The 18,259-nt window shown below is 36.1% G+C and overlaps 1 protein-coding gene across 3 annotated transcripts in view; it reads right to left on the reverse strand.

Moving 5' to 3' along the window:
• The window catches only part of LOC126811817 (tachykinin-like peptides receptor 86C), a 99,553-nt gene that overhangs the window by 42,514 nt on the left and 38,780 nt on the right, over positions 1-18,259 (reverse strand). The window contains exon 1 of one of the 3 annotated variants that reach the window (XM_050537741.2): positions 17,215-17,903. The exons of the other annotated variants lie outside the window; for them this stretch is intronic. The gene's annotated coding sequence lies outside the window, so the exon portion shown is untranslated. Of the gene's footprint in view, positions 1-17,214; positions 17,904-18,259 lie in introns of those variants that run through there. 3 annotated transcript variants of the gene reach the window in all.

Genomic DNA, 18,259 nt, shown 5'->3' on the forward strand with positions numbered 1-18,259 from the left:
GTAAACGTTGGGACCAGTTTTATTGAGTTAGGATGTGGTACAGATCGATTAAAACCACACGAATTGGCTTTTCAAAAGCTGGAAATAACACGGATGTTAAAATAAATATTTGGTTTGATTTGTAGAAAAATAAATTGATCGGACTACTGATAGCAATATCTACACGGATAAACACCACGGGTTACCGTAAAATACATGTTAAATCATTCATTTTTTATTGGATTCCACACCAATATTTATTTCACTTCTTTCTTCGTGTGAGGCCAGTCTCTGATGATCTTTTCCGTTTTCCAATTGTTTTTAACATATTGTCTATACGCCATCGAAGTATTACGTAATAGATATTCAGCTTTAAATTTGATAATATAGCGTACAGGATAATGAAACATTTTACAGGGTCAACTTCAACCATTGTAAAAGATAGACGACAGCAAAACACCTTTGCCCCAAAAGCTACTCCGTTTCAAGGATTGGGAGAGGTGAGCATCAATAATCATTACATGACCCCAAAAAATATTCATAAATCTGTCTCTACGATATTAATATGGATAACTTAACTTGCATATTTTCTAAGAAAGTGAAGGGAAATGGAATTTAACGCCCACTCGACACAAACTTGGTCATTTCGGGACTAACACATGGTTCAATTTTTTATTTCAATAATTCGCTTGTGCGTAGGGGTCTTTAGCAGTGGGGTTAAACCGGACGATCCGCCCCCCCCCCCCACAAAGTTGGATAAACGACCCTACTCCTTGTCACGTACAACCGGGGAATCGAAACCCCGCCAGTTGACTCAATGACAGACCGTATGATACAGCGCGCATGTGCTAATCATTTGGCCATCCAACCCACCATGCAGTAGAAAAAATATGTTGCCAAAAAAAAGGGAAATTCAAGGGAAAAATATAGAAAATAGAAAAAATGGGATTTTATTCGTAATATAAAATGGCTAAACTCTGCGCCAAAACCAGTTAATTCTTCTTTGCAACCGAACTTGTATTATAATATGATAATAATAACACCGGAAATAATCGCATAATTACATGTTTAGTTTTCTATATGCTCCATGCAATCGGCGAAGCTCAACGTTGCTGTTTTAACTTGAAAATGATATAATTGTAAAACGTCTCAACTCATTATAGTGAATTAATAGGATTATACGTTGACACGGTTATTGACAGGCCTATATAGGCGATTCAAACGAAAATCGATGATGGTTGTTTCGGTATCCCGTTAATAAAATGTTGTTTAAATCAAATATAAAACATTTAGCCTATTAGTAATGGTTTCTCGGAAACAGGTATATCCGTTTTACTTTTTAATAACCAGGATTTATATGCACATGTAAATGTAATGTTTGCTAACAATCTTCACTTTTACTTGGTAATTTTGATCTGATTTTTTAAATGCATATCTGTTAGCTTATTTACAGTACAATAGCAGTGCTATACGTCTTGTGTGATATAAGACACAACAAATCACCCAGAAGCAAAATTTATCAAGCGGAGATTTACAGACAGTAGTTTTGAAAAGAAATCTGATTTTAACAGTAATTTAATCTTCTACTTGCTAGAGGTTCAAAGACTTGTACTGTGTCTTAGTAAGGCTCATCGCATGTCCATACCAGCTGCAAGTCAAATCTTGATGTTTTGTTACGTACAAGAAAACCAGAAAGCCAAACGCAACTTGTTATTTAAAAGTGGCTCGAGTGTAAAAAGATCGATACGAAGCTAATCGTTTTACTCACTGAAGTTACACACCAATGAAATTAGTTAGGAAACTTTCTAGCGCCCAACAATCAAAGTTATAGGATAGTGAAGAGCTATTACTGGACAGGAATCAATGATGTCTGTCGAGCGCTGTCAAGGGAGATAATTAGGTTATTTACAACTCGCCACCAGGTGTCATGGTAATAGAGTTTACATGTATGAGTGGAGGATAGAAACTCCTCAAGAACGACGTATGATGGGACGTTTTTTGACGTCAATGATTTAAATGTCGCTCCAATAGAAGAAATCGAAGACAAATCTACGACAAAATTAACCCATATCACGAAATTGTCTATCAATCCCCTTGTAAAGCTTATTGCCCTAGCAATGGGGTAATAGCTCATGGTGAACTGTTGATTGTTTTCACCGATTCTTGAAACCAAATCAGTCGGACATGTTGGATGACAATACTCGGTAAAGTAAATAAAATAACAGTTAATAAAGAAGAATAGAGTAGAATTAATTTCTGCCCTGGGTCATTAATCCTATCTTGAATACAGACAAAATAACTTGAACTATTGGAAGGGATCGCACAAGTTGAATAAACTTGATGTTTTTGTAAACCTTGTGTATATCGGTGGTAGTGATGTCAAGCTAGCTATGTCACATAATAAACAAAGAATGGAGTGGAGTTCGATTTGTTTACGGGTTGGGAATCCTGAGACATCCTTCATATTCTATTAGTCTATTATCATTTTGAAATGTTTTGGGATAATACGATGCCGTTGCTGTTATATTGATCTTTCGTTTCGGCTTTACTGCAAAATGTTAGTGATTCACGATTCGAAAACTTAAGAGTCTCGTCAACACAATACCTCGGCCATATTGAGATTAACGTGTGGTAAATGGTATTTCTATGCATTGGGGGGTTGGAGGGGCACCTGGCTTTAGTCAAATTCTAAGTGCCAAAGGCTCTTTAGCCTGCATGCCATTGGGAACACGGATGGACCGCGGTTGTTTGCCTCATCCAGACGATTAGTCAGCCCCACCGGTGCCACACCTTACAAGTGAGAACTGCGCTTGGATAAAAATCCGGACGCTTCGTCTCGAGCCGCGCCGAAAAATGAACCCGGGATATTGTTGTCAAGAGGCTCGGTTACCGCGGGCCCCGCATAACGCTATCAGGCGAGACATCACAAAAACTAGCATTTCTATATTTAATTATCAACCCACCATTAGACTAAAATAGATAGTCTGGGATCTCCATTATCTATTCCAAGACTAATAATATTCTTTAAACAATAACCATCAAATCTGTTTTCAAATGATTTTGACATGGTAATTATCTCCCACACCACCCAACAATTATTATGACAAATGCACATAAATAATCTTTAATATACATCTACAGCACCAAGGCGGTATGATTTATTGTATAATAAATGTACACACATCTGTTGCATAGATATATACGAACAACTAAATAATAGCTTAGATTTCAGATTCGTTTTTGTATGAAAGGGTTAAAAATAGATGAAAGTATCATGAACGAGGTCGTATATGCATTTTTTTTCCATATCGGGTACTTGCATCTAATGTGGAAATTGATATTCAAGTACATAACTAATATAAAAATCCACTTACATTTTGGGCTTCTAGATGGTGGTTGAAATATCGTGTACAAGGCAGTACACGCACCAGCGTTCTATACTGAGTGGCAGCGTTCAATCGAGCAAAGAAAACAAACCCATGTATATACTTAAATATAAAGTCACTCGGCCTTAAACCCCAGCTTAAAGGGGCATTATGTAAGATTAGATAAAGATCTGACAGTTCTCGATATAATAGTTAAAAAATAGATAATGAAAACAGAATATGCTGAAAATTTCAGTCAAATTACTTCACGCCGAGTTATCGGCATTAGAAAAACATTGTAGCCTCGATGGTCATTGCTACCGTTATTGAGACAATAAACAAAGTATCGATTATCCACTTTTAAATTAAATCATTAAATGGTCGAACCGTTCTAAACGGGGCCATCCGATGGCATCGAGGGTTGAATATGGGCTTGCCATGTTAATTAATGTCTAATTTAAAATTTATATAGCCTGTAAGGCCTAAAGAAAGACCGGGAATAGGCAGATTTAGCTCTTGCATAATGCATGTTTAATCTTTTTTGGTTAAAACTACTTCTGTTTAAAAGTAATTTCATAGGATTTCGTTCATACCATAAGTCGTACAATAATGATCAAGTATAAAATAATTTTCACACCAAGCACTTAAAAAACGCAGTTATTTTATACGTAGCGGTTAAAAAACGATGGAAATAATTGTCACAAATTACAAATCTGAAGCCAGATTGCATTTTTGGTATCACTATAGCTAACATGCGTTATACAATATCCGGTCGAAAATGTATTTCGCTTTTACCAGAAAGAGATTTCGTGTCTTTTCCACAAATAGATTGATATTCATTATTTTTTTACAAATAGCAAGTTGATTTAGTTCGCAAAAATCTCTCAAAATTCGTCTTTAACGATAAAATAGTGATGAAGAGTTATGTTATTTCTTTGACTATAAAATATATCTTAAAACTAAAAGTGGAGTAGGATATTCATTTTGAATTTGTAATAACTTTATAATTTACAAGGATAGGGCAATTTATCTAATTACAACCAATAATGAGGTGGTATTTGGTAGTATTGGGTTTGGTATTGGGTAAATCGCTCTGTCCTAACATCTATACAAATACATTGGAAGCAATTTAAAATGTCAAACTACAGCTATAAACTAGTGAGTCGCTCAAAAACACCATGTTCCCGAAAAAATACCCAGTTTCTTGTGCGATAACTGTCACATTTATAGAATACATTTAGAAACTGACCTGGGGATGTTAGCAAATTACGGGAACATCACCCCAAACATTACACTTTGACCTCCAATCAATGTAATATACCGTGTCATGCATTATCAGAAATATCCTTCTAATTATCTTATTCTGCTTGCTTTGAAGACCATTTCATACCATTTTGGGGTGTCTCTAAATGATAGACCTTTAAAAGATTTCGCAGAAATATTTATTATAACAAAATGACGTATCAATTTGTCATCTTCTGTCAAAAAAAAACCCCAACCCATCATACAGTTTTGATAATAAACTAGTACGGGCGTATTTTATGGACCATGAAATGGTGTGACGCCATCGGAGCCATCTTGGAATTGTGACGTCATTACAAAGCCTTGGGCTATTTTCGGAAGGCGTCATCCCATGTTTAGATGTATTTCACATGGCCACCTGTAGATTTCGTCATCGGTCACGCGATGTAAACAGGACTAGCGCTAACTCTAACCAAGACCTTGTCCTAAGCCTTACCCTAATCCTCGGTAGCCATCCCGTGCCCTAACCCTGTTTAATCTCGTGACGTTGGTGAAATCTGCAGCTGGCCATGTGAAATAGATTTTACCGTCGTCCCACTGATCACTATAATATTTTATATAGATCAGTGTGCGTCTCCCCAAGATGAGCTAACTAACATTGTTTGTCTTCTAGTAGATGATAGAATTACGTCATCCAGTGTTTAAATATCTTTATAACAAACCCTATGATGTAATGTTTTATAACGATAAACAATTTTTTGAATACCCATTACATACACCGTATGTATACCAAAACGGGATATAACAAGTAGGAGCGTACTATGGACCAGGATATATGGCTTCATATCAAAAATCGAAGTACTTAAATTGATGCACAATTGTCTAAGGAATACGCTTGTCAAGTTTCATGACGATCGTACAAAATTGGAGGAGCCTTGGACGTTTTTCGAAAAACGTCGCCTTCAAGATGAGTAGCGGTTGGGTCCCAGCTCCATCCAACGAGGCATTTGAATTCTAATTGGAACTTCCATTCCCTTCATTTATACTGCTAGATATTTGAAACCATATTTTTAGATACGTCTTATTAACTTCGTCAATTTCGCCTATCACTTATTAACTCATTCCCTTCCTTATAAGTAGGCTATAAATTGTGATCATAACTCTGGAAGTCATACAAGTTAGTGATGCCTATTGATGGAAGCTGGTGATACAGACAAAATCAATTACCAAACAATATACTAACTTTATCACTGAATACGTCTACAAGAAGGGTTTATTAATTAGAAATAATTTCGGGTTCTGAGATATCGTAGAGATTACAGAGCTCCCGAGGTGAAATATTATGAATGTATTACATCCTTAAAAAGGGGAATACACAAAGTAGCTAATTAGATAGACAAATCGATACTATTGAAATCGGCGGGCGTCTTAACAGCGACTAACTTAAAATCTATAGTAAGACATTAAACCTAACGGCATCCGAAGCAATCAAAAAGAGTAAAGCGAATTGAAGTCCATTTGAATGGGTGCCTAATTGAGAAATCAACCCGTTTAAAGCTTTATTCTTGTATGTTATGGCGATACCGGGTCTAAGAGTACTTGTATCATAATAGGATTTCTTTAATGTTACCAGAAAAGTATTAAGTTGTCCTCAATGTCAGTTATCAATGGACAGCTCGGCTCCCATACTCTATAGAAGAGAGTCTATGGGGAATCCTATGATATATTGTGATTTGATTACACAGTCTAGTTTTTAACTGATTTTCAACTATCATTTTGTTTTTTAAATTAACCATTTATTATAGGAATATAGGATCGAGAGAGTGGAGAATGACTTTGTAAAAATTTATGCTTGTGACTATGTAACCTATATGCAGCAGTGCTTGATATAAAGCTGTAGAAACCATACTTTTGGTTCTGTCATCTTGTCTGTGAGTGATAGGATCGAGAGAGTGGAGAGTGACTTTGTTATAATTTATGCTTGTGACTATGTAACCTATATGCAGCAGTGCTTGATATAAAGCTGTAGAAACCATACTTTTGGTTCTGTCATCTTGTCTGTTAGTGATACTAATTAAGATACAGTATATTCAATCACAACGTGAAGCTTTCATTAATGTGGGATGTCAAAATGACATTAAAAGATACGTCTTAACCAGTTAAAGAATTACAAATGCGACCAGAGACAATACTAGACGATCAAGGGCTTTTCAAAAATATGTAGTAAGGAACGATGCATGGGTTACACGCCGGATGTGGCTACCGGTTTTCCCGGGTCTGACAGACGACCCATGGTGCTACACATGTCAGTGGTGCAGGAAGGACGGCCTTGTAAAGTTCTTGGATATCAACGCGCAATTCATTAGCAACTGGCTAACACTCTATGACATAAAGTTATGACGCCATGAAATCAATAGAAAATAAAGGGAACTTTGGATGGCTATATTTTAAGTTACGATTACCCAGTTTTAATAATTATTGGACTAATATATATATTTTGAAAATACTTCTTCATAATATGTATAAATTGATTGAAAGTCCCATATTTGATTTTTAATTTGAAATTTAGTGCCTTTAAAGATATCTAAACATGAATCATGCCATTTTAAGCAAAAACAAAGTACATAATAGGTTCTTTGAACTATTGAATGTTGAGAAAATAATATTACTTATTTACATAATTACTACTATCTAATACGTGTGCATACCTGACGTTCCTTAATTTCTTTTAGCATTATTTTCACAACATTCTTAGACTAATTTGCAATAAAGTTGTTGTCATAGATACAATGTTAATAACGACTGAATTTAACAAATAACTGTCCAAACATTTAGTCAGTCTCTGCAGATCGACGTGTTATCCTGTGCTAAATGAAATATCATAAGCTCTTGACTAGTGAAATATTAATAATAAATGTGAAATCCACATCTAACACAAACCCTATAAAAGACATATTTTCGTACAGGTGAGTCTGTAGTTATCTCCAGTTTTCAAAGGGATCCTTTCTGAATTCGCGAAATCCCATAGTCTTACTTATTGGGTGTTATATATATATACATAAACGGTTGATTTTGTCTACGCATTAATCCATTCCTTGGTTTGAGTGTGTAACAATGCTGTTACAAACCAACACTATGCGAAGTTTATCTCTTATGATTGCTTTAGGCAGCTAGAATTCAGCAAATACCATTTGGGCCACTGATCTCACCAGGGCTTACACCATCCTGAATTGTATACCGATTTGTAATACAGACAAAAGTTACTTTGTCTGGCTAGTACATTTGATGACTACTTAAATAATGTGTTAAAAATCAGTTTTGTCTAATTACTGTTTACAAAGTTATTCCAAAGACTACTTGAGATAATTGGGTAGACAATTGCTAATAAAATACACATGAATACCATTGAGGAGAAACTATTGAAGATAGAACATTGGTAATTACATGATTAGAGCACTAGCTTATTTTACACTACAGGCGGTTATTGAAATGGATATAGATGTTAAGGAGAAGAAATGCTAATAGAATGTATATCAACAGTATCGTAGTATTAAAAAACGAAACATCAAAAGATACGTAACATATGAAAGATGACAGTACTAATTATACAAAATTTCATGTAGGTCTTTTCGAGTATAATCTAGTTTATATTTGGTGGATCACGTGGCTAAGTGGGTAAGACGCTGGTTCGCTAGCCTAGAGGTCGGCTGTTCAATCCCGTCATTGGCCGAGAAAGTTCATCCAGATTTTTCGGCGTGGTTCCCCCTTGTCAGTGATGCAGGACGGAGGGCCTGACAAGGACAGCTGTCTAGTCCTTCGGATGAGACGAAAAACCGAGGTCCCGTGTATACATTGGAATGCACGTAAAAGAACCATTGGCAGTTGGAATTCGATATAAGAGTAGGAGATAGTGCCGCTGCCTGGGCAAAATTTCCCCCATAGCACACTGTATGGCGTATGTCCGTCTTCATTAGCTCAGCATAGGAACAGAACAGTAGGACGTTAAACCCCATTTCATATCATTTCATTTCATTTCTAGTTTATATTTAAAAGGGTAGTAGTATATAAAACCACCTAAATCAAAATAAAATGAAATGGGGTTTAACGTCCTGCTGTTCTGCACCAACTGGGCCAATGTAGACGGGCATACTCCATACAGTGTGCTATGGAACGATAAACTTGGGTTTCGCGAACACATTGACGTGCACGCAAAAGAACTCTTGACAGTTGGAATTCGAAATAAGAGTAGGTTGTTGCCTCACTGGGCAAAATTTCCACAACAGAACCCTACCTGCGAGAACGTTTGCCCAGGCAGCCGCGTATAAGCCTACTCGTTATCCAATTCCAACTGTTAATGGCTATTTTACGTGCTTGGCAGCGTGTACACACTGGCATGTGAGTCCCATCCGAACGAATACCAGCTGCTCCTTGCAAGACTGCACTACTGACAAGAGGACACCACGCTGGAAAAAAGTGCTGGTGAACATAAACACATAAAAGAAACCCACGGACAAGACACAGAATATACGCACAATGCAAACAAAAAACAATAAAAGTATGATTAAATCAAATAAAATGGTCCAGGGCGGGTCTGTAGTCACACAAACGCACAAGGGAGACAACCCACGATAAAAAGTTGAAGTATTTCCCAAATATTGTATGATTATTGCGTATGTCATTATCGACAGTGTGTTTACCAGGCATGTTATTATGATATCTCTTGCTTTTAATGTACTCATCAAACTTAAAACATAATATATATTTCAAATTACTTGTTAACCATCTGGCTTGTTTCCGCTTTAATAAAATGTTCTGTACCGGAAGTGGCTTTCAGTCTTATAACAGTCACAAATACCTACAGTTGCTTTGAGTTACGAGCTTCTTTTTTAGAAAACACTGATTAAGCAATTATAAAATCGAGGGGTTAAACTTGAAAAGTGGATCAGAGACACGCTTGTCAAATAGTTTATAGCGGATGCCGATAATTTATAGAAGTAAATAATCAGTTTATAAAAGGGATGGTATTTATTTTGTAAATCTAAACTTTAATAGATCTGCAAGGTTACGGAAATCTTAAATATATTACCAACAAATCGACCATGCGTCACCTGATAAACACCCACAGAGATCTCGTGTTTTGCGTGTTGGTTTATGTACATTGACGTACATGTAAAATTAAATATTTAATTAATTAATTAGTGATCCACGATTGTCTTTAACCAGATATAGTTAGTTTATGTATATTATAGATTCCTTGTCCATTATTAATTTATCTTAGTTTATCGTGTTTGTATTAATTCGATCACCGGTTCATCACCACCATCATCAACTAATAATAAATACGAACATAAATTTATGGAAGACATTTCAACTCTTAATTAAGCGTCTATATTCTTGCAACCAAGTGCTTATATTTCTGGTATTTGTTACCAAAAATGTAACCTGGCTTCAGCGGATTAGAAATTTCTTTAAAAAATTCATAATCTTTTGTGCAAATTCTAAAATTTTCGGATCATGTAACCGACTAATTATTAAATATGAGCTTAAATGTTTTCCATAATAAACACCATCTTCTGTAATATAACAGAACCGTTTCTCATTATTATTCCATATGAATTTAATGTTTCTGGTGTCGTGTGACTAAGACTTGGTAATCGAAATAAATTGTAGTAAAAGATATGATCATCATATAAATATGTAGAAGTGTTGATGACTACTCTAATTAGTATATCTGTAGCGTGACTAGGTCGTATTAACTTTCTGTTGACCTATCTTTAATGTCCATCAAGAGCTGACCCTCAATTCTAATGACAAAATACACGATTTTCGTTTTACTATTGATTTAATTATTGTAATTGTAAAATTAGCATGGGACTATTTGCTCACTTTTAAAGACATCTGTTTTGTGTGAATTTATTTTTTATAATTGATTTAATCATTGTAAGCCCAGCTTAAATTTAGCATGGGACTATTTACTGAATCCATTTTACAAAAAGTTTATGAATGTTTCAACTGAAACTTTTTTCAGTGAAAACCAATTTTCTCTCGTACATTAAACATGGATTGAAACATATTAACGACTGTGTTAAATCTATCATATGGGATACAGTCTCAAATGGGTTTAATCAATTCACCCCACAAGTTAAATTGGTTTGTTTACCAGACAGATGTAGGTTTAAATAGAAGGAAATACCCGTTCGAGAAATGTGTTGGCTGTATTAACAAATGTCGCAAGTTTGTCTGTGGATTAAACATCAAATTCAGATTTCTGAATCAGCATTATACTTATATAGACCAATGAGTAAGCGATACTAGACCCTAGCTTGGCTAAGAATATATAACATTTAGTATATAGCTCTTAAATAATTACATTAGAATCATCTCAATGATGTAATTATCATTAATGGTTTCGTATTAAATCCAGATAAGTAAGCGAATAATATACCATCTGTATATAACAACACTACAAGTTCCTTCGTTTGGTTCCTATTTTGGCACTTGTCAGCAGTATATAAATCTAATTGAAGGAATCGAAGCTCTTAGCGGGAACATATAAGGTTAATTAGACAAGTGCATTCTCGAGCTGATTAAGACTCCAGTAAACACTCCTCCCTTATATTTATAGTAAACTGGGGTGAACTTACACCACTGGCTTAACACGACTTGCCAAATCACTGTGTACAGACACGTAAGTCTATTTGCCAGATCGTTGGCACGCAAAGCATCATTACAGCCTATTCTAATTTTAATAAATCTAATCTGAATACCAACTCAATAGGCCAAACAAGTACTCTTATAATCCTTACAATCGCCAAAATGAGTATTTATTATTCGCCACCCACTGATATAATTGTAATACCCACGTACTTATTAAACAGGATCACTATTTTCTCTTTAAAAAGATCATAACTGCTTTTAGGCCCCAACAGTTATTACAAATGATGCCAAGATCAGGATAAATCTCGAGACAGAGAGGTCATAAAAATAAAACAAATCAAAAGCTAATTTTCTGAAGTTATTCGTGTATCGGGACTGTCTAAAACGGTGTTTTCTCTTAGTTTAAATTTAACCCTTTCTTTTTTAGGGGGACTTAACCAAGCTAAAGTGATGATTACTCATTAAGAGGCGTCTATATAGATCAGAATCAACACACTCAAACACAATGTGCTAGTTTTAACACTATATTTTAACAGTGTAAGCCTAATATAACTTTTGTTGTGACACATTTAGTTAATTTAAAGGACAGGAAAACGACCCGAAAATTAGAACATTACTGTTATTTATCTGATTCATATTTAAATGTTAAAAAAACAGTTAATACAAAAATGTATGAATATCATAACAAAATGACATTAAGATGAAATGAATAATACTATCTAATTTTAATATCAAATAAGGTTATCTAAATAGTTTCCGATTTGCCAATTAAAAACATCCCCAGAACATTAAAAAATTGAGAAAATTGGAGTCTCGTATTCTTTGTAATGAAGCAGAACTAGCCACTGAAAGGCTTGAAAGAGTCTATACATGCATAATAACGCAGGTGGTCGGTATTATTCTTTGTTGTGACTGAAAATTTAGCATAGTTAATCACCGAGCTTGTCGACAAGTAAATTAAATAGGTAGACCCAGTTTCGGATTTCTTATGTGTGCCGAAATTGTCTTATTTCTTCTTTGTATTAAAGTAATTAAGGGAGTACCAAGAGACTGGATTGTTCGCTTCGTGTCTTAATATATCACTGGTCTTATTACCGGTCTAATTAAATTGTTGGTCCACTGTTATTGACACTTAGAAAACACAGGCAATCATGGACGACTAGAAGAGCAGGACTATAACGTTGCTGGGATATTTTGAGCAGCCATCATAACATATTAAAAACTATGCCAGGGTGTACGATTAAGCTATAATATGAAAATCATATTAGAAACATAAATCAAACGCTAAAATATAAGCATAACGAGCAAAGGTATATTGCCATGCTTAAAAGGGTTATATAATCTGTATCCACGACTCCTACCTCCGGTCCCCTTGCTTCATCTCTTCCAGAGTTCCGTCTAATTCGCAGGATTCGAAAACAGTTTCATATATTCGTGAAACGAAGTGGGACCAACATATTTGCGTGATGTAAAATCAAGTATCTTTAAGTTCACGTTTTCTATACCCCCTTCAGACCCGGATGGCGCCCTTACTGCGCTACTAAGGCGACGGAAAATGGTCCCAGAGTGCGCCAAGATCGCCATAAGCGTGGTAGAAGCGTGAAGAAAACGCCAGATATCGTGCTATGGCCTCCATGGTCGCCAATGATCGCCGCGTCACGGCGCTTGTTTTTAAAATGTTCAAAACAAACGCCAAGTTTCTGCGATCTGCCCTGGAAAGCTGTGGGGTCGCGAGACAAGCGTGTCAACATCTTCATGAACGTAGTACACGCGCAGTTTACACATGGCAAAGACGCTGCGAAAATTGTAACATTTGCAACGGTGGTTCACCTCGATCAACGCGTGTCCGCTACGACCCCACAAAGCGTCCAGAGTCCTTATGACGTTGTCATGGCGATGTCACGATGATTTTACCACTGTTGCATGATCGTACCACATCCTCATGGGGCTCCCAGTGCGATTATGGCGATCGTATGTGGTTCCCACTGCGTTTATGGACTTCTTAATACAATCATGGCGCGGTTACCAAGCTTGCATTAAGCTCCTATGGCTACCATACGTTTTATATGCGACTTGCTATAAAACAGGCGATTCAAAGTTTATACATCAGTGTGTATGTCGTCATCTTGAAATTTTCAAAAAAATGAGCGGCTTATATAATATCGCGTGATCACGTGGAAGAAACGCACGCGCAGTCGCGTTGAGGACAGCGGGTTTGCCGATGATAGCCATTACCAAGCCAATAGATCTCATAAAAAACGCCATAAGCGCGGAGAGGTCGTGACGTGCGCGCCGTGAGAACGCGATATAAGCACAGGTCGCGGTAAGTAATTTCTTGGGGACATTTTCTCGCGTTGTGTTCACGTTTTCCAGCTATCTTGTGCATTTTCTGGCCGCCGTACGGTCGCAGCAGCGCGGTAAGCACGCCACCCCAGTCTGACGGGGGCATTAAAAGGAGTGTGCGCTGTGACTACGATTCCCGAAGCTGGCAGAGCTTGAAATTTTATCGGCTGAGCGAAACTCTTAAAATAAAAAGTGTAAGTTAGTTATACCCCAGTCGGAAAATAGTCCCAGAGCGCGTCAAGATCGCTATAAGCGTGGTAAATGCATGGTGGAAACGCCAGATATCGTGCTGTGGTCTCCATGGTCACCAATAAAGGCGATCTGACCTGGAAAGCGGAAAGGTCGTGACGTGCGCGCCGTGAGAACGCGATATAAGCACAGGTCGCGGTAAGAACGCGAATTTTTTTCAAGATCGTAATTCACGTTTGCCGGCGACCTTGTGCATTTTCTGGTCGCCGTACAGTCGCAGTAGTGCAGTAAGGACGCCACCCCGGTCTGACTGGGGCATTAGGCTACAATTTTTGAAAGGGCACGATTTACAATTCCAAAGAATTGTGAAGAACCGACCAACTATAATATTTTTTTAGCAAGATATGACTTTAACTCCCAATACAAAAGCCTAATAAAGAGTGTTTTTAAAATCAATAGACGTTAGATTTACTCTCTGGTTGACTTGACGACATTTTTCACCTATAGCTAATGATTTATATCAACTGAGTGTACAGTTTCAACTTCATCTCACAATAAATGATACAGCTAACCTTTGTGGATTGCTATTGCAGCTGTGAATTGACACGAAGGACAGTATATTTAGCGCGGGGATTGAAGGCTTTCTCGATATCAGCAAGCATGTAATTGTTTTGTGGCACGTTGACTTCCGAGCATGGTTATTTTGCCACATATCTCATTATATTTAGTGGTGCCCTGGCAGTATGGTATTGGATATTTTTTAAAGACAAAGTTTTCGTTTTAGGTGAATTGAGGTAAAATGATCAGAAGATCTCAAAACAATTTAGACATAACAGACCACGAAATCACATCGAAAAAACGCGAAGAAAGCCGTTTTCACCTATAATTTTTTGAGAAAAATTTAACTAAAAGCCACTACCATAATTTTGATTGTGAGCTAAGTTTTGAGCTGTGGTATTTATCCTAAACCCATCATTTCTTTTCCTTAAATCATAAGAGCAATGTCATGACAGTCAAACATAATAAGGATGCCATGACAGTCAAGCATAACAAGCATGCCAGGACAGTCAAACATAACACGGATGCCATGACTACAGTCAAACCTTAAGGTTATTATGAAATATGCCTTAACTACCATTCAAACAGATTAGGGATGTCATGAGCAATGTCATTTCATACATTTTATGTATGTAACACAAGTCTGTTATATCCCCCCCCCCCCCTTAAGTCCGCAACCAACTTCTTAACAGATGCATCAAGAGACGTTCTTATTATTTGAGTATGGCCCGGTAATGGACTATGTGGTTTGTTATGATGTAAAAAATCCTATAAAATTCCCTCTTGCATAAGATCCAAAGCTAAAAGTATTATGGAGATATTTATAAAACGGTTGATTAAAAATAATCTGTCAAAATATGTCGTAAAAACCTATTCATTTTACATCTGGTTTGATGGATAGGTTATGAAAATGGGCGCAATGAAACGAAAGGTTGCCACAGCTTAAAGAAATGTTGGTGTTTTGAAGAAGCCAACGGGGAATCACCGATGCTTCAAATTAAAGAAGACAATTTAGAAACGAGTGATCGGATTTGTGATTTATGACAAACATTGTCATATTTTAGAGACATTACTATATCATAGTGCGACTGCTATAAAAAAGTATAGAGAGACGTATCAGCTTCTCTTATCGGCGATATCACGATATCAATTTTACACATTATCAGCTTCTCAAAGTCATATATGCATCAAGCCTTTGTTTTTAGAGGGACTTAAATAGTCCATGCATGCAATAATCTGACTGCCATCTGTTTATTTCTCACACAACACTAAACAAGCCCATTGTATACATGTTGTACACACTAAATAGACCAATTATACTTGCTAATAATTGTTAGATGAAAATATTTCTGGGGTAATTGAAATTTCCTGTGTATTTAGCCCAATTCAGCTTGAAACTCTATCCTGATTTCTAACTTGTCTACAATCTTTCTTTTCAAACAACGACAATAATGGTTCAGCAACTTTTTGAGATATATTTTGCCAATCTATGTACAGGTAAAAAAACAGAAAGTTTTCCTTCAATTTAATTACTGGATTTTTTTGTTCTTTTTATAATTTCTTTAATGTTTAACAAGGTGTTTGAACCCATGAAAGACATTTCTTCATGGAGCAACGATAGGCCTACATATTGGATCCTATATCCAAATTCCCTAAATTCGCTTAATACTTTATTCCATAGCGTGTCGACAATACTTTTAAAGCAAGGGCCTTATAATAGGAAACTTATGATGTAACATATGATGTAACAATGCAGCTATTTAAATGCACCATTTTGTCTTAAACCTATCTCTACTGCCTGATCATTAACGGGTCATGAATCGATAAGCACCGTCAACCTTAAATATCTAACAGAGCACAACCCTGTATAATGCCGAAACACATAATGCAAGATATGTTAAAATATACTTGCTGACACAAGAAATTTCTAACAGAAGGAACCATACCCCCCCCCCCCCCCCATTAATAAATTAAAAATAAATTAATAAAATTAAAATAAACAAATGCATAAATAAATAAAATATATCTCAATTGAAAAATTAAATTATATTTTACACTGTTATCATTTCCTCGTCTCCAAGCCACCTCGAAATATAATACACTAACATTATCTTAAAAATATAGAAACTGCTTCAGTACTGGAAGGAATGCAACTTCATCATATGTTCATCAAACCTCGTTCGCCTCTTTTTTTGCCGCCAACAAATAAATATAAAATGTAGCCTACCGGTTATGATTACCGTTTTTGTTCTTCTGTTGCAATACTAACGTCTATGATGCGAGTCTTAAACAATGTATTGCATACGACAACCTCGACTGGTCGATCGAAAATAAAATGTTATGTTCTTGATCACTATATAGAGGAGTGATATAGGCTATGCGATCAGGATCATTATCGTATTCGCGAAATAGAAGGTTTTATTGTGTGTTTTATGAGTGAGTTATGATAAATTAATATAAAGAAATAAAAGTCATGTAGTACATTGGGGAAAATGATACCGTATAAATGAAAGGGGGGGGGGCAGTACAAGGGTTTGGAATGACGACGATAAACGCATTACCGACTAATATTATAATGTGATAGATACTCGCAGTGAAAAACATTAATGACTGATATCCGTAACAATATATTCTGCTATATACATACTAAATTTCTTCATATGTACATTTGATATGCTTGGTGAAATAAACAAAGGATTATAAAACTTTTACTCATACTCGCCCAATCCGTTTAGCGACCTGATCCTGAACTCTAGAACAAAAGCCATGTTAAAGCTAATGGACCTATTAATTACATAAAGTATGAATAGAACCCATTACGGTCCCAGTATGAGGTTATGCCAATAACACCTGCCTAATAATAAATAATACATATACTTACATATGTTACTACTTATGAATCACTTTATAATTTAAACCAACTTCAGGGTTATTCATTCACAAGAGCTGGTACTTACAGTCCATTACTATTAAGTTCATTAAGTCTGATGCACTACTCCAATAAAAAAAGTAATTGAATGTGAAAACTGTCTTCGACCGTGGTTGTTTGTAAACCGCAAAAGTCTTGTAGCTAGACAACCAAAAATATACGAAACTAACCGAATACTACTTAACTGATATGAACTTTATCGCACTTTTATTTTAAAAGTTTGTCCAAGATCTAACGTTGAAATATTAAATAAAAAGTCAAGCGAATAAAACGACCGCAAACTTGTCTTGTTATTCTTCGGTACAAGGCTTTAAATCTATTACGTACCGTGAAGACTGGGGTATGAAGGGATCGATATAGGGTCGGAGTTATACTTCTACCATTCGTGTTGATATCAGTGAGGCGGAGACTTGGCAAATTATTGCCAATAATGTCTTATTCAGCCTAAATTATATCTGTCCAAGTAATGGAAACAAACAACATTGTATTGGCTTATCTTGACGTAAAAGTAATCAAATCATATTATTTTATAAACATCTAGGACAAGGTCAACACGCTTTTATCAGTCCGAAAATCCCGAAATAGATAACACATTGTACTTTGGGCCGATAACGATAGTCTTGCTGTGTTTCCCGAAACACTCTGACTACCAACACTTCTCCATAACTTGTTTTTTGAAACAGTAAATAATAACAATCTACGAAGTTTCTACTACGGAGTGATCATAAACGCCTTCATTGGCCAACGAATACAGCGCAATGATAAGAGCTAATCGTTATGTAGAAACTAGTGTATCTGGTTTAAACCCTGTGATGATATTATCACGCCCCTATATTAACGATACACCCGAGTTTGTTTTGACATAATGCGTTATTGGGGCATGTGTCCCTATTTCTACACTTATGTTATCACGCACCATCACTCTCGTCTGTACGAACAAGAGACAGCTTTACGCGTATTGTGCACAAGGCATGACGCGCTTACTTATTAAGAAGCA

Source organism: Patella vulgata, chromosome 2, assembly GCF_932274485.2.
Source record: "Patella vulgata chromosome 2, xgPatVulg1.2, whole genome shotgun sequence".
In the NCBI taxonomy this organism is placed as follows: domain Eukaryota; kingdom Metazoa; phylum Mollusca; class Gastropoda; family Patellidae; genus Patella; species Patella vulgata.